Source organism: Rhineura floridana, chromosome 7, assembly GCF_030035675.1.
Source record: "Rhineura floridana isolate rRhiFlo1 chromosome 7, rRhiFlo1.hap2, whole genome shotgun sequence".
Lineage (NCBI taxonomy): Eukaryota > Metazoa > Chordata > Lepidosauria > Squamata > Rhineuridae > Rhineura > Rhineura floridana.
In genome coordinates, this window is record NC_084486.1 from 28094977 (window position 1) to 28117454 (window position 22478).

Genomic DNA, 22478 nt, shown 5'->3' on the forward strand with positions numbered 1-22478 from the left:
GCTAATTATCAGTAAATGACTGCAGTTTCTAGTCTCACAAATGTGTGGAAAGGAGGAAGATTTTGGAATAAAGAATAAATAGAATCTTGCTCAAAGTTTAACAACTTCTTAGATAACGTGTCATCTCCTTTATGAAAACAATGATTGTAACTAAAGAAGAAATATAAGAAAAACAGTTATTCAAGGTTAAGTAGAGTTTTACTAAGACAAGGTACTACGTGCAGAGCTCTTATTGTCAACAGCATCTAAAAGGAAATTATTGGTAGTTATTTTAACACAACCTGCAGCCCTCATCCCCCAAGAGTTTGCCCTTACCATATGAAAAACTTGAAGATAATTTTGATCATCAGTAGAAAATGAAGACATATCACTCTGTTATTTTTTAAGTATTATTAAATGTTTCCTGCATATTAGAAAGTTTGTCACCTTTTATATCTAACTGGTATCCCAGACTATGGCACACTTTAGAAATGGAAATTTATTAACACATTAGTTAAAATAAACTCAAAAGACAGGCTGGGCCTGAAACTTGTTATGCCAATTTTTGTGTGTTTTGTTTTTGTTTTGTTTTAATATGGGAGGTGATCCTCAGCAAATGTTATCACATACTGAAATCAACATGTCTTATAAATGTTTAGCTTCTCCAGAATCATGTTTTGTGTGGTGTTAAAAGTAAGTGAAGTATATGACTCCCGGTACAAGGCATGATATATTTCTGGGGTCACCAATGTGAGGACTTCCCTATGAATACTCTGCACTCACCTCCCACTCACTGCCCCCTGAGCCATGAAGTGACAAAGGTAATGTTGTAATGAGTTAAAATTAAAAGATTGTATTGAAATGAAATCAAACAATGCTAAGTGAAACATATGCTTGCCTCCCTTATGAAAAGTATGGGAGTTTTCCGCTTATCGGCTTCTTTAACAATTAAAAATGTTGTTCCCAGCTTATCGAACCAAAGGTCAAGGATAGAGGAAGTTTGGAAGGAGAACAGAGAAGTGGACCAGAATAGACAGATGCTGAGAAATTAAACAATGATGTATTCTTGATTAGCTATGCATTTCTAATGTTATGTATGTGACGCATCTATAGCCTATAAATATGATGACTGTCAGCAATTCGAGAGAGCCACTTGAGAGTGGCCCTCCCTTTGCAAAGGTTCAAATAAAGGCAAGTATTTGCTGTACTCTGGTCTCGTTTCTATTCCTTATTGGTGTTTCAAGGAATATAGAGTTCCTATCAGCCTGGCCTCCATTCAGGCCTGGCTCCTTTTGTAACAGTAATTACCTTTTTTCCTCTTGAAAAGTAAATAGAGCTGAAAGAAGTTAGAAGAGCAACACATTTTGCCACATGTTTTTCAAGGCTCAGAGTGGCACCTGAGCTGAGAGGAGGAAGGGAAGGGGGGGCAGACTGAGTGACCAAATAGGGTGGCAGGTGGAGAACGGGAGGTGCCACAGGAATCGGGAGACAGAATGGAGTGCTAGAGATAGAAGGTGTGTGCACGCACACACAGAGTCAATAAAATGGATTCTCTTGAAATTGTATACTTTTTCATAGTTTTCCATCCCACAAAACACCATAAAATCACAGATCACATCTACCTTGAGTGAACCACACAAGCCACTGATAGACTGGGTGCTTTCCAGCACTGCCATGCAACAAAAGCATGGATCCTTATGGGTCTGTATATCTTTTATCAAGTCATAGGTCATGTCTGTGTCCACAGATGCATTTGTGGGGTTTTTTTGTGTGGTTTTGTCATAATCCTATAATAATATAAAATAATGAAGATATATAAAGATCTGTGCATTGGATCAATGCTTGTGTGGTAGGGGCAAGCACTTGATCTGTAATTTTTATTGTGCACCCTACTAATATAAGCTTTAATTTGATGGGGGGGTTGGGGGGGACCCCCTGTAAAACCATGAAAATTCAAGAGCATACATTTATTTTTACTGGATCTACTACCCAGAGCCTATTGTGTATATGCCTACTCTCTCTGTGTGTTTGGGGCCAGGGAGAGAATGACCCAGGGGGAGGGGCAAGAAAAAATCCATGCTGACTATAGTATGCAGAGAGTGGCTATATAGTATAGCCAGCATGGATTTTTCGCACTCCGCAATGTTAAATTGAAAATACCCCCATGCCTTTCTGATGCTTCCCATAAACTCGTTTCAAAACAAAACTTTACAAAACTTATAGTCCTGAACTCAGAAACACTTGCTTAAAAACCTTCTAAATTTTCATGGTGATACATAAAACAGTCAGAGAGAATCAAGAGTTCAAAGTGTAAAGAGAGAGAGAAAAACCAGACCCATTTTGCACTTTTTTCTGTCAGAGTTCTCATAATTTGTTGAAATTAAAAATCATCCATGTCCACAGAGTACCTGTAATCCTATTACTGACCTTGCCCCCATGCTCTGACCTTCATCTTCTGCAGTTTAAAAGTTAAAAAACATGCCTGGCTGATTTTTAATTAATATAAGAAATTTTACATTGAAGTCTATTATAGCATCAGGCATGCTCAGTAAGAACTGACAGTGTTCTAAAAGCCAGACTCACAGCTGTTTGGCTTGGCTAATCAGGGGGCCACACCCATGCCAGACATTTATTTGACTTTATATAGACACTAACGGCTTTCCCCAAAGAATCCTGGGAAGTGTAGTTTGTGAAGGGTGCTGAGAGTCGTTAGGAGACTCATATTCCTCTGACAGAACTCCAGTGGCCAGAGTGGTTTAACAGTCAGCCCCTCTTCTGGGGATTGTAGCTCACAGCTTTGGTTTAAATTTATGTGGGAGACTACATGTGCCTGCTGTAGGTGGGGGAAGACTACATGTGCCTGTTGCAAGGTGGGGGAAACCCTGAAAAAGAATGATACTGTTCACAATGTTTTCCTTTTAGAAAGGAAAGGGGCTTTCGCTTTGCCCAGTGCCCACCCACCCAATCTCCTCCCCTCCCCCTCCCTCTCTACCCCTATCCCTCCTCCCCTTCTCTCCCCCTTCCCCCTCCCTGCCCCGTAAATCCCATTGAATTCAATAAGCAAATGATCAATCCATTCTTAGCAAACTTGCACAGGATTTGTGTTAGTTTTATATTGGTTTTAATCTTTTTATTGTATGTCACTTTGGGTTCATTTTTATGAAGAAAATTAACTAATACATATAATAAATAAATAAATAAAATATATCAGTAAAATTGCTTCTTGGCAGACTGCCAAGTAAACCCTATACAATGTATTGTTCTGGCTTCAGTTAGGAATGACAACTTACTCCTCATCACACAGTTAAGTATTGTTATGGGTTTGGGGTTGAGATGGGCCAGGACCCTAAATGCAACAATACAGAGACTAATATGTAGAGACAAAGAAAACTATTACAATAGTTACTGTATAGAAATAGAAGAGGACAACAAAAAGGGAAGAACAAGAGCCCTAGTCCAAAAGATTAGAGAAATTAAAGGAAAATTTAAACCACGAGTAGGGATGTTGAATCAACAGGGGAACACACTGACTGACCGAGATGAAATAAAAGGAAGACGGAAGCAATACACTGAAGAACTCTATAAAAATGATGCAAGGATGACAGTTTCATTCATGGAGGAACCATATGATGAAGAACCAGAAATTTTAGAATGTGAGGTAAAAGCTTCTCTTAAAATACTTGCAAGAAACAAATCACCAGGAACAGATGGTATACCAATATTTATTTATTTATTTATTTATTTATTAAACTTATATACCGCCCCATAGCCGAAGCTCTCTGGGCGGTGCACAAGACCAACATCAAAATACAATAAACACATATTAACAATTTAAAACACATTAAAAGATTTAAAATTTTTAAGAGATAAAACAATTCCAACACATGCTAAAACATATTAAAATGCCTGGGCGAAGAGGAAAGTTTTAACCTGGCGCCGGAAAGATAAAAGTGTTGGCGCCAGGCATATCTCCTCAGGGAGATTGTTCCATAAGTCAGGGGCCACCACTGAAAGGCCCTTTTTCTTGTTGCCACCCTCCGAGCTTCCCTATGAGTAGGCACTCGGAGGAGGGTCTTCGATGTTGAACGTAGTGTACGGGTAGGTTCATATCGGGGAAGGCGTTCCAACAGGTATTGTGGTCCTGTGCCGTGTAAGGCTTTGTAGGTTAGAACCAGCACTTTGAACCGGGCCCGGAAACATATAGGCAGCCAATGCAAGTGGACCAGAATCAGTGTGATATGTTTGGACCGTCTGGTCCCCGTTAACAGTCTGGCCGCTGCATTCTGTACGAGCTGCAGTTTCCGAACCGTCTTCAAAGGCAGCCCCACGTAGAGCGCATTGCAGTAATCTAGTTTAGAGGTTACCAGGGCATGAACTACTGAAGCGAGGTTCTCTCTGTCCAGATAGGGGCGTAGCTGGGCCACCAGCCGAAGTTGGTAAAAAGCATTCCGTGCCACCGAGGCTACCTGAGCCTCAAGTGATAGGGATGGTTCTAAAAGGACTCCCAAGCTACGAATCTGCTCTTTCAGGGGGAGTGCAACCCCATCCAGAACCGGTCGAACATCCGCCATCCGGTCAGGAGAACCACCCACCAGCAGCATCTCAGTCTTGTCTGGATTAAGCCTCAGTTTGTTAGTTCAGCACGTCGACAGACTCACCTGAAAAAGATGAAAAGGAGAAATAGAGCTGCATGTCATCAGCATGCTGATGGCAACGCACTCCAAAGCTCCTGATGACCGCACCCAGAGGCTTCATATAGATATTAAAAAGCATGGGGGACAGAACTGACCCCTGCGGAACTCCATACTGGAGGTCCCAGGGTGCCGAGCAATGCTCCCCAAGCACTACCCTCTGGAGACGGCCCGCCAAATAGGAGCGGAACCACTGCCAAGCAGTACCGCCTATCCCAGATCAGTGAGCCGCCCCAGAAGGATACCATGGTCGATGGTATCAAAAGCCGCTGAGAGGTCAAGGAGGATCAGCAGGGTCACACTCCCCCTGTCTGTCTCCTGACAAAGGTCATCGTACAGGGCGACTGGAATGGATCCAGATAATCAGTTTCATCCAAGAGTGTCTGGAGCTGGCTGGCAACCACTTGTTCCAGGACCTTGCCCAGGAATGGGACATTAGCTACCGGCCTATAATTGTTAAAATTTTCTGGGTCCAGGGACGGTTTCTTCAGAAGTGGTCTTACTGCCGCCTCTTTCAGGTGGCCAGGGACCACTCCCTCTCGCAGTGAGGCATTAATCACTTCCCTGGCCCAGCCGGCTGTTCCAGTCCTGCTAGCTTTTATTAGCCAAGAAGGGCAAGGATCCAACCTAGAAGTGGTTGCACGCACCAGTCCAAGCACCTTGTCAATGTCCTCAAGCTGTACCAACTGAAACTCATCCAGGAAATCAGGACAAGGCTGTGTTCTGGACACCTCATTCGATTCAGCTGCTATAACATTGGAGTCCAAGTCCTGGCGGATGCACGAGATTTTATCCTGGAAGTGCCTAGCAAATTCATTACAGCGCGCCTCAGATGACTCCACCATGTCCGTAGGGCCAGAATGTAATAGCCCTCGGACAATTTTAAAAAGCTGCACTGGGTGGCAGATAGATGATTTAATGGTGGCAGCAAAATGTTGCTTTTTTGCTGCCCTCACTGCCCTTAAATACAACTTAGTATAGGCACTTACCATCAGGAGTTCGCCTCCATCTGCACTCAAGCCGTCTCCTGTACTGTTTCATCGCTCTCAGCTCCAAAGTATACCATGGAGCTGCATGAGCTCTACACAGGAGAGGGCGCACAGGGGCGATCATGTCAACTGCCCGGGTCATTTCTGCATTCCACAGTTCCACCAGGGCTTCGACAGGAGTGCCAGCCCTATCAGCCGGAAAACTCCCCAGAGCCCCAGAGTTGATACAAGCTACTGAGACTGAATCTCTCCAAATTTTGACAAAAATGTCAAGAAATATGGAAAACTAAACAATGGCCCACAGACTGGAAGCGTTCAATATATATCCCAATTCCAAAGAAAGGGAATCCCAGGGAATGCAGGAATTATCAAACTATTGCCTTAATATCCCATGCCAGTAAAGTAATGTTCAAGATTCTACAACAAAGGCTCTTATTATGTATGGAGCGAGAAATGCCAGACATCCAAGCTGGATTTAGAAAGGGAAGAGGCACCAGAGATCATATTGCAAACATATGTTGGATAATGGAATGGAGCAAGGAATTTCAGAAGAAAATCACCCTGTGCTTTAAAGATTACAGCAAAGCCTTTGATTGTGTACAGCATGAAAAACTATGTAATGCTTTAAAAGAAATGGGGGTGCCATAGCATCTGATTGTCCTGATGCACAACCTATATTCTGGACAAGAGGCTACCATAAGGACAGAATATGGAGAAAGGGTGTGAGACAGGGTGTATTTTATCACCCTACTTGTTTAATCTGTACACAGAACATATCACACGGAAAGCGGGATTGGGCCAAGATGAAGGAGGTGTGAAAATTGGAGGGAGAAATATCAATAATTTAAGATATGCAGACGATACCATACTCTTAGCAGAAACCAGTAATGATGTGAAAAGAATGCTGATGAAAGTTAAAGAGGAAAGCACAAAAACAGCGCTACAGCTGAACGTCAAAAAAACTAAAGTAATGACAACAGAAGATTTATGTAACTTTAAAGTTGACAATGAGGACATTGAACTTGTCAAGGATTATCAGTACCTTGGCACAGTCAGCAACCAAAATGGAGACAATAGTCAAGAAATCAGAAGAAGGCTAGGACTGGTGAGGGCAGCTGTGAGAGAACTAGAAAAGGTCCTCAAATGCAAAGATGTATCGTTGAACACTAAAGTCAGGATCATTCAGACCATGGTATTCCCGATCTCTATGTATGGATATGAGGGTTGGACAGTGAAAAAAGAAGATAAGAAAAAAATCAACTCATTTCAAATGTGGTGTTGGAGAAGAGCTTTGCAGATACCATGGACTGCAAAAAAGACCAATAATTGGGTGTTAGAACAAATTAAACCAGAACTGTCACTAGAAGCTAAAATGATGAATCTGAGGTTATCATACTTTGGACACATCATGAGAAGACATGATTCACTAGAAAAGACAATAATGCCGGGAAAAACAGAAGAGAGTAGAAAAAGAGGAAGGCCAAACAAGAGATGGATTGATTCCATAAAGGAAGCCACAGACCTGAACTTACAAGATCTGAACAGGGTGGTTCATGACAGATGCTCTTGGAGGTTGCTGATTCATAGGGTAGCCATAAGTCGTAATCGACTTGAAGGCACATAACAACAACAACCTTCCAACCTCTGATTTGGAATCCTATACCTGGGGGTGAGAAACCCGCTCTGCTGGTCAGATGAGTTTCTTTTGTTAATCTAATAGAGTGGCCAGGTGGGTTAATGGGTCTATCAGGTGCCCATCAACTGGTGAATGGGCCAGGGAGATTCTTTTGTCATTGAAACTCTTGAGGAGAGCCTCCCCCCCCCTCCAGGGGCTGGGGAAAGGCTTATGTTTTTAGTTGTGTCTGGAAAAGGCTGGGAACTAGAGGCAGGCAGACTGGGTCTCTGCATCATGGCTTTGGGGTGCCTCCTGTAACCCTGATGGAAAAGCTGGATATTGGACTGCAGATGCCTTAAACCCCTCCATCATAAACTCAGGTTGGAATGTGTGTAAATAAATAAACCATATTTCATAAAGACACCACAGTCTCCGCTGACCTTCTTCCCAAGGAAACCAAACCCTAGGCAAGCGCAGGGACCCCTGGAAATCTCACAGCTTGGAGACTGGGGTGGCGCACAACAGTAGAATCCGACAGTGTTTACAACAAAACAACATTGTTACATTTACAATTCTAAGATACAGTTTCTTCACATCCTTGCTTATTTTGGACAATTTAACTAGAATCCTACACAACTAAACCATTTTAATGCATTTCTATTGTAAAAAAAAAATTGGGTGCTGCTAATGCAATGGAAGCACTTTCTCCTCCCTCTTCTTGCTCTGGTTCACTGTTTATAGTTTAAACTTTTAACTAATTTTTAAAATGATTTCCTAGCTACCACAGCAAAGGAATAACTGCAGAGTCTTTCCTCTGCCACCTCACTCTAAGGAAGGAACCCTTTCTTGAGAGAGAGAGAGAGAGAGAGAGAGAGAGAGAGAGAGAGAGAGAGAGAGAGAGAGAGAGATGCCACCACTACAAAACATAACATTAAAATAAGTGTGGGGAAAGGGGTGAAGAGAGAAGGACAACCCTCAGCCACTTCGCATTTAAGATAACAGGGGGTGGGGTGGGGGGAGCGGCCAGCAACATCTGGAAGGTATAGCTCAGTGGTAGGGCTGGGAATCCCCCATCTGAAAACCTGGAGAGCTGCTGCCAGCCAATGTAGACAATACGGAGCTCAGCTGACTCAGGGTATGGTCTGAAGGCACATAAGGCCAGCTCCCTGCTGAAGCTACGCAGGGTCAGGTCTGGTCAGTGCCTGGATGGGAGACTGCCTGGGAACCATATGTAAGCCACCTTGGGTTTCTATCATGAAAAGAAAGGTGGGGTATAAATGTAATAAATAAATAAATAGACCAATGGTTGGACTCAGTATAAGGCAGCTTGCTATGTTCCTATCCCCAGCGGAGCCTCTCTCCCCTCCAAAAAATCCTTGGCAGTAGCTCTGGAGCCCAAAGAGAATTACCACGGCAGTGCCTGTAGCTGCCACACCACCCAGCACTCCTGTACATCGCTGGGTTATTTATTTATTTATTTATTTAAGAGAAGGATAGTGTCAGTCCCAGTGGGACTGGGCCTTTGCCTGGCTGTGCTGGGTGCTGATTCACAGCTTGGTTGGAATGGGTTCATAATCTCTGCTTTTAAAAATGAAGAGGTTTTAACAACTTTCTCACTATTTATATCTTGCCTTACATTTATACCATGCTGTGGCAAATGGATTCAAGCACCCTCCACCCTGTGAGGTAGGACAGGCTACAAGACACCTGTTACTTTCTGTGAGGTAGAGCTGCCACCATGTGTCTTTTGAACCCGATGGGAAAAGTTCAGGTTTCTGCTTTGCACTTCTGGAGAAGGGCAGGACTTTTTACAGACCTTCCTTCAAACTCCGTGAAGCCAGCATGAGCAGGGGTGGGTGAATTAAACCCAGGCTAGGCCAATTAAGTACATTTATTCAAGGACCAAGCAGAAGAGAGAAATTGCTTTAAAAGAAAAGGAAACACAGAATCAACTAGCTAATCTGTACATATAATGAAATCTAAAATAGGCAACTTGTGTTTCAAAACAGCTTGCAGGTACGTTAATGGAAGCTGGCCTGGGCTTCCTTTGTTGCTAGACTCTCTGCCAATACAAAAAACAAAGAGAATTAGGTATCCCCAGGTATTTTTAAGGCGTATGTATGTGTGTGAGGAGGCCAATATAGATTTTGGTGACTACAGAAGTTTGGGAGGTGTCTAGGCATGTTTCTTTGGTCAGAGGCTTATTATAGATAGAAAAGAGGGCTAGTCTTTCACCACACCCACCAGTCTTCCCTCATGGAACCCAAGGTGGCATACCTGTAGTTCCTAGGCTGTCACCCATCCAGGCTCTGACCAAACCCAGACCTGCTTAACTTCAGCTAGGTGGTGGCCTCATGTGCCTTCACACCATACCCTGGCACTCTCTCAAGTCATAACCGCCACCATCAAATGGAAATATGCATGGAAAATGTGTTTCAATTTGTATATGGAGCATGCCAGGGCTTGCGCTGAGAAGAAGAAGAAAATCTGGTACATCTCCTAATTTTTTATTATGTTCAGAAGTAAGGAGAGGGTAATTATATCATCAGGTGTTAGAATTCATTTCTGATGTTTCTGTTCACCTACCCTCAAGAGCAGGGTTACTGTATTATGGAAAAATTGCAGTTACATAGGCTCCTAAAATTAATCACACTGCTGGTTTATTATTTATTGCTATTTAACAATGTTTTGTTGATGGATTCTCTGTTTTTACTGATATATTTCTGTGTATAATGTTGTATGTATATTCCTTTTTATGATGTTATGGTATTTTATGTAAACCACTTAGGGATTTTGTATATACAAATATTATTTTAAAAAAATGCTGTCACATAAAAAAACTAACCAAGAGAGTCAGCAGATGTTTGGGAGATTTCTTTTTTTGGCAAAAACAAAAGTTACTGTAAAAATATCTATTGTATCTAAAGCTGCAATATTCTGTTCTGAAAGAAGTTCATGAAACCTGATTCTTTAGATCATGCGTTCTGAATTTGCTTTGACAAAAAGGACTTAGCTGGAAACTAACTTGACTGGCTCATCAAAAGCATAACAGAACCAGTAAGCAAGACCCAGCAGGTTACTGGCCCATTTCCCACTTGCTCTTCTTGTACTCCCACACTGAATTAGTATTTTTCCAGTGGCCTGCAGCCTAAAAGTGAGATTATGATAATCCAAGAATAATTAGACTGGAAGTATAACAGCAACTAGAATTTGCAATGGCAAGCATGACACCTCTGGAGTTTTGCAAGATTCCCTTGTCCAATTATTCCAAATTGGTAAACTGCGTCAAAGCACCAGTATGTCAAACTTGCATTTCCCATAAAATTAATTAAAAAATGACCCTCCTCATCTGCCCCCCTTTAGTAATAGGAAAAGGCAAATTGGTTTCTAAAAGTTGTTTCTTACAGGCAATTTAGAGACAATCTCCATTGTGCTTCATCTGGCTCACGTGTCAAATCCAGTAAGATCATTCTTAAAACTAAACTTTAAAAGGCAGGGCCTTTGGTCTTGCCAAGCAAAGAATGTCTGGGGATGGACCTTAGTGCAGTGATAGTAGAGCACATGCTTTGCATGTGGAAGAGTCCAAATCCAGTCTCTGACAGAATCACGTAGCAGATGATGGCCTGTGCCCAAGGCCTTGAAGAGCTTTTGCCAGGCAGCCTAGAAAATATTGGGCTAGGTAGACAAATTGTCTGACCTGGCATAAAGCAGCTCTTGTGCTCTATTTTATGTTTGTATCATATAATTAGTGTTGAATGAGCTTTCAAGGCCTCTCTCTTTAGGCAAGCCTTTTATTGCCCAGATCTTGCTTTATTGCCAGCTCTCTGTTTTTAATCTGTGTGTTTTAATGTTATTTCTGTGTTCTTTTTCTTTTCATTATAACCTGCTTTGAGAACAACTGTTAAAAAGCAGGCCATACCGTGCCAAAATAAATTGGATAAACGTGCCTGTTAAAAATACGATTACGAGGATTTATCTCAATCCAGAGATTTTGCCCAAGAAAAGGATATTTATTCATTAAATGGGCAAAATTACATGTGAAATGAGATCTTTTCTTTAAAAATAAATAAATAAATGAAAAGCAGCTTCAGAAAGTTGCAATTCTGAGCAGGGGAGTGAGGAGGAAGATGTTTTCTCTAATTTCCTACTCAAAACAGAACCCAGAACCCTCTCCGTTTCAGATGGGTTTAAGCTCACAAACATATTTCTAGAACTTCCACAGAGAAAAAGGTAGCAAAGGGTGTGTGGAATCATGAAAATGTCTGGCACAAGAAGAGTTGAGAACTCCCCCACTAGAACTGTAGCCTTCTGAAGCTGTTTTTCACAATTCTCTTGGCGTCTCACTGCATGCATTTGAATGCAACATGTAGTTTGCCTTTCACTGGCACAGCAAACCCAAGTGCAGAGGTGCCCCTGACACTGAAGAGGAAAATACTTGTTCATGCAAGAGCTCCGTATCTGCTTTGAAGCACTCATGTGCATAAGATTAGCTAGTGGATGAGAGTATATTAAATGGCAAAAGGTTTTAAGAAAAGGAAGGGTGGTTATCAGACCTGGACAGGGGAAATCTGGGTTCCAATCCCAACTCACATGTGAAAGTTACTTTGTGTCCTCAGGCAAGTCACTACCGCTCAACGTAGCCTATAAACTGTGATAACCACATGCCTACCATCCCAAGGTTCTTGGAAGGACATGATGCAAATTCAACACATACAAATTTGTGTTGTATTTTGTTTTTGTTGTGCTTTCTGTTGTTTGTTTGTACATGTTTTTGTGATTTTTTACTATGATATATTGTATTTTATCTTGTTTGTTCACCGCCCTGAGAGCTATTCTGCTAAGGGCGGTATATAAATTGAAATAATAAATAAAATAAATAAATAAATAAATGTTCAACCCATGGAACTCATCACAGGTTGTTGTGAGGGCCACTAGAGGAAAGTGTTTCACAAGAATTGCATCAATGCATGGATTATTGTTCTGTCCAGTGACTACAAGCTCCTAATCAAATACTGCTTCAACCAGCAGAGTGCATGATCCAGACTAACAGATGATGTAATTATATGTCCCCAACAATAGATATTACACTTCTGATATGCATGGGGGGGGCAGTAGCCACCAACTGAACACTTCTCCATCTATTTATCTAATCCTTTGATGTTAACTGAAAATGGCTGTTGCTGTCATGCCCTTCTTTCATCCATTATGATTCAGTATATCAGTTCTAATAGCTGGGATCCAAAGAACTGAGCAACTAATTCAATGGTCCCAAGGAGACTTGGAGCTTTTGTTTCTTGAACAGAAGATCCTGCCCACATCTCTTGTCATATGGGAGGCCGGTTTTGGAGTCGAGGACTTCTAGAAGCAAGTAATATGACACGTAGAACTGAACTTTGAGGCTCATGCTTGAAGACCTTTGGATCCCAGGTTTTCCAGCCTTACATAACACAGGAGTACTTTGATTTTTAAATGGAGAGAAAATGAACTTTTCATTTTCTAAGTGCTGGTCCTTATGTTACTGAAACAGCACCATTCACATACAAGAAGGAGGCATCAACACGGTTAGAAAACCTCAGTGTTTGCAAAAGAACAACAAAAAAGCAGGAAAACTTAACTGGGGCAGGGAGCAAAAAGCTCAGTGAGGACTGCGCATGCTCAATGGACATGGAATGCTGACTGACTACTGGGGGAGGTGGACAAAAAAGCGTGTGGGAGAGGGAACAAAATGGAGTATCCCAAAAGAAGGCATAGCTGGCTAGTTGGCACACTGAACAGGTGCTCTCCACATTGCAACATTTTCTTGAAGGTACCATTTGTTCCATTCTAATTCTTTTTAACCAGGTAAATGTTGGCTGGCCCCAAGCACGTGTAAAGCAAAGGATAGGATTTAACTCTCAAATGGGCTTGTGGGGCAGGTGTGCTGGACCCTGCTCCATACCTGCTGCCCTCACACTAAATAGACAGCTGGGTTCCTGAGGTAATTTCCCCCCTCAACTGGCATTCTGATCTTGGAAGTGAACCCACTTTTACATGTGTCTGGGGCAGCCCAGTTTTTAAACTGTAATCCTAAATTCGCTTACCAGGGAGCAAGTCTCACTGATTTCAATAGGTCTTACTTCCAAGGAAATGGATATAGGATTGTACTGTTACAAGAGAGAAGACTGCTGTTGTCAATATACCTTGGCCATGTCTGCTTGGAATATTGTTTTAACTGATTTTAATATTGTATTCTTACATTGTTGTGACCTGGCCTGGGACCTTATAGTGAAGGGCAGGTAAGAAATCCAACAACAACAACAGGCAGCACTGAATGTCAGCCCTACAACTTATTAATGCTGACTAGGTTTGTGTTTTTCTTTTACCCATCTGAAAATTAAATAGATACATGAAAGGTGACACAGTTAAACTCTTAACTTTGCTTGCTGGCATCATAAATGTGGTAGTATTTTTTCATACAAAATCTCAGAGGAAGGAACCCTTGAAGCTAGTTCAGACTAGTTCTTGTTGATGCATCCCATGCCCTCCAGCCATACAAGAGGCAACGTAAAGCTCTCTCTCTCTCTCTGTTCAGTTTCCCCAGGTCATTCTTTTTAAGGAAAAGTAGAGGTAACCCTAGGGTAATTTACATGAGATATGTGCCTGTGAAATGGAATAAAATCCTCATTTCATTGGTGTACACTATTTTAATTTCTAGACATTGAAAATTCTCAGATACAAGTGCCTTCAAGTCTTCAGCACAGGAGCAGCCCAGAGTTGAAGAGGCCCTGGCCAAGGAGCCCTCCAGGCCCACCCCCAGAAAAAACTTGGTGTCCTCCCCCCCATTACCACAAAAAAAGCATACCAGGCTGTAGAGGAGAAAAAGGCAGCGGGCTGTGGTGTTGCGAAGAACTGGGCAAAGTGGCTAGAGAAAAAAGCAGCCACCATCTTGATTTCTCCAGAATGCCTCTGGGGAAATGTCTTGAACAAGGCATTATTGTTGAGGCCAGAAGTATTGGATGTAATGAAGATGATGACAGCTGTGCCTACAACAGGCCTGCCTGGCATTTCCATTCAGGGTGCTAGGTCCTAAAATATGTGTGCCCTCAAAAAAAGGAAGTCTGGCCCTCTGAGGGCCATAGCCCCTGGCATTTGCTAGAGGATGACACCCAACTATTTCACTATACTGGTGGGAATGCAGTCACACCATTTCTGCCACGGGCAAGAAATGTAAGCTAGGAATGAGCTATCTAGATAGGGTGAGGCTCAGAAAGAAAGAAAGAAAGAAATGGCTTCTGTTGGAGGCTCACTGCTAGCTAGTCAGTCTGACTCAGTATAAGGTGACTTTGTACGTTCTACTTTGCCACATCCATCTTGTAGCATAGCTGTGGATGTAGTGACGAAAATTATCATGTTTGAGGTTTACAGATGTCTTTGGTCAGGGGGAATAAAAACTTATTTGTAGAACAGCTCTGAAGCTGGAAAATTTGTGACGGCTGAACAAATTTGGTCCAGTTGAAAACACAATACACGTTAGTGTTTTGCTTGGAAAATTAGGACACGGTGGTGGTTAGAGAAAGAAAAGTGACAACATATGCAGCAGTTACAGTGTTTAGCTACTTTATGTTTTATTACCAGAAATACTATAACTTTGTCCCTCAGTCATATACTGTAGTACCAATACTTGCCCAGAGTGCAGTTATCACATATCTCCGTGAGCATCAGCATATACAGCAGCTGATGAAATGTTTAGCAGAACAGAATGCAATTTCTTGATAGCTATTTGGCCTACTTTGTACATTAGGAAAAATTCTGCCTAACACTTCTGCCAATATTCACTTGATTAATTCTAATGTAGTTAAAAGTTTCAGTTGAAGTGTGAAAATGAATGCATGTTGAACTGGGTATGTTAAGCATGATTTTGTGGCATCTCTTAGTTTAACAGCAATGTTGACACTAGAGATATTTATGGGCTGATCTATATAGATGCAGATAGTCATGTTTCTGGGCTCAACCATTTTTGAGTGTCTCAGTTTCTGTGGGCTGCACTCTCACTCTTGGCAGACAGAAAACCAGCTCATGAAGGGGAAGGTGAGATCATAACCATCTTCCTGGCAAGCAGTTTTCCAAAGGCATGGAGTTTAGATGGGGGAGGATTCAAACATATGATCCTCCACCTCATCTGCAGTCTGAAATGGTAGAAACCCAGAAACTCTGTTCCATGTAAAGTACATAAGCAAATCAGTTCTAAAATGAAACCCACTGTTGGATAAGCAACAAAAATAGGCATCTGCTAGAAGTCTGAATTTTTCAGACTTAGCACACGGGGAATTTTTCTCCAACAGTTTTCAAGTATTTAATTGCATTTGAGGAACCGAGCATTAAACTAGTCCATGATTTAAAAAAAGTAACAAGTAAGAATCCTAGTGAGTTGCTTCATAATTTTAGGAATGCAAGCACCTTTTAACTGACTTGTTGTTAAAAGTTTAATATGTTGTCATGGCTAATGCTTGTTTTGGAAAGAAGCAAACAGACATATACATTTATTTCGATAAAACTGGCATGGCAGTTACAGCTCTGCTAAAACAGTCTCTATATAAACAGAAAGAAATGCATCCTCTTAAATCAGTAGGAGGTATGTTGGGACAAGTGGAAGTAAGAAGCATATTGGCAAAAGGGATTGATAATAAAGACAAAAAAGTGTTAATTTTCCATTTAAGGTCAAAAGACTAATCCCACTGTTATGGTATGCAGTGTTCTGTAGCTGCTTGAGAAAGCTCTACATGCAGGCACTTGTGAAAATAGAGTCGCTCCTGAGTGTTTTGCATTTTGTGTCCCCATTTATATATAGGAATGTAAATCACATCCTGAACACACAATGGGCAATGCTTTCAAACAAGAAGTCCTTGCAGGATCAGACCAAAGTATACTTCATCCAGCATTCTTTTCCCAAGTTTTCTGTAGTAGTAGATCTCTTCAACTTTTGTTGTGGGAGGAGTACTCTTTGCTTCTCCACCCTTAAACGAGTGGGAGATATGTGCTCCTGTATATAAACTAGCAAAACACCTCTTGCTTTTGTGGGGTCTGTGTGTATATCCATGCTTTACATACAGAATCACGTTTAACCAGTGTCACCAAATCGCAATCAGGGATACTGGGTTATCCAGTCATAATAGTGCAATCTTTAGAAGGAGCAGCATGCACTCACAACTGCATGCAAGTCGTCATTCCTCAAATCTACAAGCAAGTCATTATTCCTCAACTCAAGGAACATTTGTGTAAATCCCAAGTCTTCTCTGCAGAACTTACTGTCATTGGCACCGAGCTAGTTCTGGATTTTAGGAGTCTCTTACAGCGGACACCAGAGCAGGAAGGCACAAAGGATGAGTAGAATCTGTCCATGAGCCGCCTTCTACCCTGCCACACCTCCATCTGCATGAAAATGCCCTTACTCAGCTTGAGGGTGGGGGGAGATCCTTGCTGGGCTCTGGACAAATAATTAGGTTCTATTAAGCGTATTCTCCACGATTCCGACAGCATTTGATAGTGATCTGATCTCAAGTTCTGCCTCAACTGCTCCCCACAGTAGTTGAGTGTCGGCAGTCTAAAATGATCAGCTGCTCTTGCAAGGCTTGGTGCTGCTGAGAGCACTATGCAGAAATGGTGCCCAGAAGAAAACCCTCCCTTCTCCCTGCAAGTCTGAGCGAAGGGATATAGCTAAGTGGTGAAGCATCTTCTTTGCATGCAGAAGGTCCCAGGTTCAGTCCCCAGCATCTCCAGGAAGGGCTGGGAGAGAGTCCTGCCTGAAACCCTGGCGAGTTGCTGCCAGTCAGTGTATTATTATTATTATTATTATTATTATTATTATTATTATTATTATTATTTATTGAATTTATTAGTCGCCCATCTGGCTGGTTATCCAAGCTAGGTAGACCAGTGTTCTGACTCAAAGCTTCCTATGTAAGTCTGAAGCAGATCCCAAGAAGTCTGCCAACAATAGAAAAAGCACCAACTCTGTGTTTCACTCCTTTGTTCTCACTGAACACTCGTTTCTAATGTTGCTTTTTACTGATATCCATGGGTGGGGCAGCGTAACTCACCAAACAGTAAAACAGAACAGGAAGTTGCAAGCGGAAAGCCAATTTGTCAAACTGTAAGGACAAGACTATTTTCTGAATTGGGGAGGGACACAAAACTGTAGATATTAAAAGGGGAAAACCTGCAGATGGACAGTGATGGTGTGGATTAAGTTCAAGCACTGGAGATGAGGACAGAGGCCCAGGCCAATTAACCCAACTTTGCACACCTGGTATTTCTCTTTGAGACAGGCATAGATCCAAGACCTTTCATTGTTATTTTTTAGAGGACAAATTGTTATTGAGGCAGGGAGGGAGGGAAGAGTGACAGTGCAGTGCAGAGGCTAACAGCAGTTCAAACATTGTCTCTGGCCTCAACTTGCTTGGTGGCTTCAGGCAAACTGCTGTTCTCTCAGCCTCACCACCAGTCAACATGCTTTTAAGCAAGAGTGGCTAATGGGTAACTCATGGGCCTGTACTGAACCCCAAAGACCTGTGACAATTTGGCAGCAATGCAAAAATAAAAGTATTGTATTTGAGCTGCTACCTGCCACTTCTACATTTTGGAGTGCTTCCACTGCACTCTGCAATGGAGAGGTGTGTCCTGCAGGATGTTGCCATTACAGCATTGTCACCTCTTTTCCCTCTTCTCCCCCAGACCCACCAAATGAGTGGGCTGCGTCCTCATCCAGAATTATCACCAGTGAAGGGGCCTACTCCTCTGCTGCTGCTTCACCTGCTCAATGGGTGTATATGGAGATTTTCCTTTCCATCATCCCCTCCCCTAGAGAGCTATAATGATGATTTTTCTCCCCACTGCAGTACTGGGATGGGCAGGAAAATACACCCTTGCTCCTCTGCTAGTGCACACTGGGATAAGGTCTCTATTTAAAAGGCTTGCTGAAAGAGGAAGGTCTTCAGCAGGTGCCAAAAAGAGAACAGAGACAGTGCCTGTCTAATATTTAAGGGGAGGGAATTCCAAAGGGTTGGTGCCACTGTACTAAAGGTCCACTTCCTATGTTGTGCAGAATGGACCCCCAGATAAGATGGTATCTACAGGAGGCCCTCATCTGCAGAGCACAGTGATCAACTAGGTATGTAAGGGATAAGGCAGTCTTTCAGGTATCCTGGTCCCAAGCTATATAGGGCTTTGTACACCAAAACAGAACCTTGATCATAGCCCGGTAGCTAATAGGTAGCCAGTGCAATTCTTTCAGCAGCAGGGTGACATGTTGGAAATACCCTGCCCTAGTGAGCAGTCTCACCACCGTATTTTGCACTAGCTGCAGCTTCTGGACAAACCTCAAAGGCAGCCCCACATAGAGTGCATTACAGTAATCCAGCCTGGAGGTTACTAGTGTGTGGACAACAGAGGTCAGGCTACCTCAATTCAGAAATGGCTGCACCTGTTTTACCAGCCAAAGCTGGTAAAAGGCATGCTTAGCCACTGAGGTCACCTGTGCCTCTAGTGACAAAGATGTATCCAGGAGCACCCCCAGACAATGGACCTGCTCTTTTGGGGGGGGTATGAGCCCATCCAAAGCAGGCAACTGACCAATTATCCAAACTTGGGAACCACCAACCCACAGTGCCTCCATCTTGCTAGGATTCAGACTGTTTATTGGCCCTCATCCAGCCCACCAACGAGTTCAGGCAGAGGTCCAGGGTTTGCATGGCCTCTCCTGATTCAGATGTTACAGAGAAATAGAGCTGGGTATCGTCAGCTTACTGCTCACACCTCGCCCCAAATCTCCTGATGATTGCTCCCAAGAGCTTCATATAGATGTTAAACAGCATAGGGGACAAGATGGTATGTTGTGGCACCCCACAGCACAACGCCAGGGGGCCAAAAGACAGTCACCCAATGCTATTATCTGAAAACGACACTGGAGATAGGATTGAAATCACTGTAAAACAGTGCCTCCAACACCCATCTCACCAAGTCAGCCCAGAAGGATACCATGGTAAATAGTATCAAAAGCTGCAGAGAGATCAAGTAAGAATAACAGGGTTCCACTCCCCCTGTCCTTCTCCCAATAAAGGTCATTCATCAGGGCGACCAAGGCTGATTCAGTCCCATAACCAGGCCTGAACCCAGACAGGAACGGGTCAAGATAATCTGTTTCATCCAAGAGTACTTGTAATTGCTGAATCAGAACCCTCTCAATCACCTTCCCTAAAAAAGTGGTAGTTGTCACAAACCAATGGGTCCAGGGTGGGCTTTTACAGGAGCGGTCGGATCACCACCTCTTTCAGGGTGGCTGGAACCACTCCCTCCCACGATGCACTGACCACACCCTGGATCCACTCGGTCAAACTCCCTCAGCAAGCCTTAATAAGCCAAGAAGGGCAGGGGTCAAGAGGACATGTTGTTGGCCACATCGTTGCAAGCACCTTGTCCATGTCATCAGGTGACATCAACTGAAACCAATCCTAAGAAGTTGCAGTAGACATTGCATTGGCACCTCACTGGGGACTACAGTGGATGCGGATGGGGCATCAAGATTGCTATGGAAGCAAGCAACTTTACCCTCGAAGTGCCTTGCAAACAATTAACAATGAACCTAGTTCAGTTCCCTAGACTTTAAGAATACTGACCTATAAGGCAGTCCTTTATGTGAAGCTTCTTGACCCCTAACAGAACAATATAATTGCTAAGTATTCCTATTACTAGCAAAAGAGCAATGAGATTTAGGATTCACGCTAGCTTTTCTAGATGTCGCAAATAATTCCCAGGTTCTCTCTAGCACCCACCTGGTACCCCCAGTGTAGTGCCTATTCTTCCCACAGGACAGGGATGGGGAACCTGTGGTCCTCCAGATGTTGTTGGACTCCAGCTCCCATCATCCATGACCATTGGCCATGCTGGCTGGGGCTGATGGGAGCTGGAATCCAACATCTGGAGGACCAGAGGGTCCACATCTCTCCCACAACAGAAGAAGCTAAAGGGGTACACTTGGGACACCACTGAGATGGAGACTAAAACCTACTGAATGCCCCCTGGTGACCCAAGCCGTTGAGAATGAGGCTGCCTCCCTGTGCATAGCATTTCATGTTGGGAAAGGAACTTTACACACAGAACAACAGCTAGACAGTTAATTATATGATATACCACCCTCATTACAAAGACTCAACAAAAGGGATTCATGCCCTTTCAGAAATAATTACTAAGCTACACATAGTCAACCATGTTTTACCTACTTGAGATACTTTCAAACGGGGAAAAAAACTTTCAGGCAGTCTTTGTCTCAGACGAAACATGGTTCAAAAAGCTATTCAACAATAAGAAAGTAGACCACTAACGTATCAATGCAGAAGAGGAACATGGCCCCATAGCCCTCCGCAGCAGACAGCTGTGGGGGAAGAGACAGAATTGTCTCCCACAGTCTGCCCTTGGCCTCCAACCACACTCACATACACACTCAAAAGAGAAATGATCATATCTTACCTTTAAGGAAGAGCCAGTTCAATGCAGGAAAGAACATAGAAATCTAAACTCTGCCATTATGTTTTCCTACAAATACACTCAAGTAAACCTAGGATGTGGATGTTGCAATACGATGAATGCATCCTGGCTGAATTATCTTAGGAGAAGGACGTTTCAGACCTCTAGTCAGCTGATACACATGCATGCTAGCAATCATGAGATGACACCCAGCTTCCTGAAAAGCAGTCACCCAAAAAATGCAGCTTTCATGAAGAAAATATGATTTCTGCATCAATGTGTTCCTCCTGCACCATAAGTTACTTTTAATTTTTGGCCAAGATCCAAACTGGAAGTTGTTTCCATGTTCAAAGGCCTTCCAGGCTCCCCCTCTTAATAGGAGCCTACAGCCCACCCAAGCCACTTGCAAGGGTTTGGAACCCTTCAGAACAGCATCTGAAACAGTACAATGGACTGCAGCCAGCAGCAACGTCCAATTCCCATGTGTATGTGTGTGCAGAACATCATCAGGCACATGCACACAGGGCTCTTTGGAGCCCACTCACAATTTATACAGCACTACAATGTATATGGTGCTTTCTGGAGTAACCTAAATTTAAAAAAGAGGCTCCTTGCCCAAGGAGCTTCAATTCCAAAAGTTGACAGTAGGGAAGACAAGGTGGGTGGATAAGGACAAGGGACCCAAGTAATAAGAAATGAACGTTAGCAAAACAGTTATAGTTAAACTATGGAATGGATTATCTAAACAATTCTAGTAGCAATGCTGGCAAAGGAAATCAGAGTATAAAATGAGGTTTCACAGATCATGTCTTAGTCCACATAGCTGCTTCCTTAAGAAATCACAAGCTTAAAAATGCATTTTGGTTTATTACCTCTCAAGCCCTAACCTGTGCTATGTAAACATGTCTGCTGGGGAGATAATCAGACGGCATTCACTGTAGCAGTACTTTTTTCTTCTTAAAGTAAGGATGATTGGTTATTCTAGCAAGTTGAAACAGGAAATTAGAACAAGCGAAGGAGTGTTTATAGCACAGAATGATTGCTACACTACAGAGGAAACTGAACAGCAGCTGATAGCTGTGGCTTTGCAACTCTGAGCAGGGCAGTGTTACGTCAGATGTAGAAGAGTTCAGTGATAAACAACAAGATTCACAAAACCAATTAGAACAAGAGAGAAGGGGGGGAAAGCAAACACCTGCAAACTGATACAAAGTGGGAGCCCTGGTTTGAATGAATTTCTCTTACAGGTGATTATATAGAAAACTAGGTACAAATTCTTGGTTGCATAAGCAAAACTACAGATCTGCTGATGCTTCTTTGAAGAATAATGTATATACTGCTCCATCTCTTTTTCAGCTAATGAGTATTAGAAGAGCAAATGGGGGAGATTTCATTATGGCATGTATAACTCATGCTCACACTGGAATGCAAGGCTTCAGTTTTAGAGCACATCCCTAAATTCAAATTAAATTATACTGTTATGGCTTTTAAGCAGCACTACAGAACCTCATCCTTTTAGTCCGTCTGGGGCCTGCCGTCACTTCCTAAGTTACAATTAACATAGCATTATTTTTCCAAACAAACACAAAAGGATGCTTGGGGAAAATGTGAGAGCAGAATTAGATGTTAAACAGCCCACAACAGACATGAGCTAATACTTTATAAAAATATGTATTTTTCTAGTTATTTGCACACATGCACACAGTA

The 22478-nt window shown here is 42.6% G+C and overlaps 1 protein-coding gene across 1 annotated transcript in view; it reads right to left on the bottom strand.

The window, feature by feature from the left end:
- Positions 1-20889, bottom strand: part of SLC16A9 (solute carrier family 16 member 9) — a 53070-nt gene extending 32181 nt beyond the window's left edge. Inside the window, exon 1 of the mRNA XM_061635078.1 lies at positions 20775-20889. The gene's annotated coding sequence lies outside the window, so the exon portion shown is untranslated. The remainder of the gene's footprint in view (positions 1-20774) is intronic.
- Positions 20890-22478: the final 1589 nt, after the last annotated feature.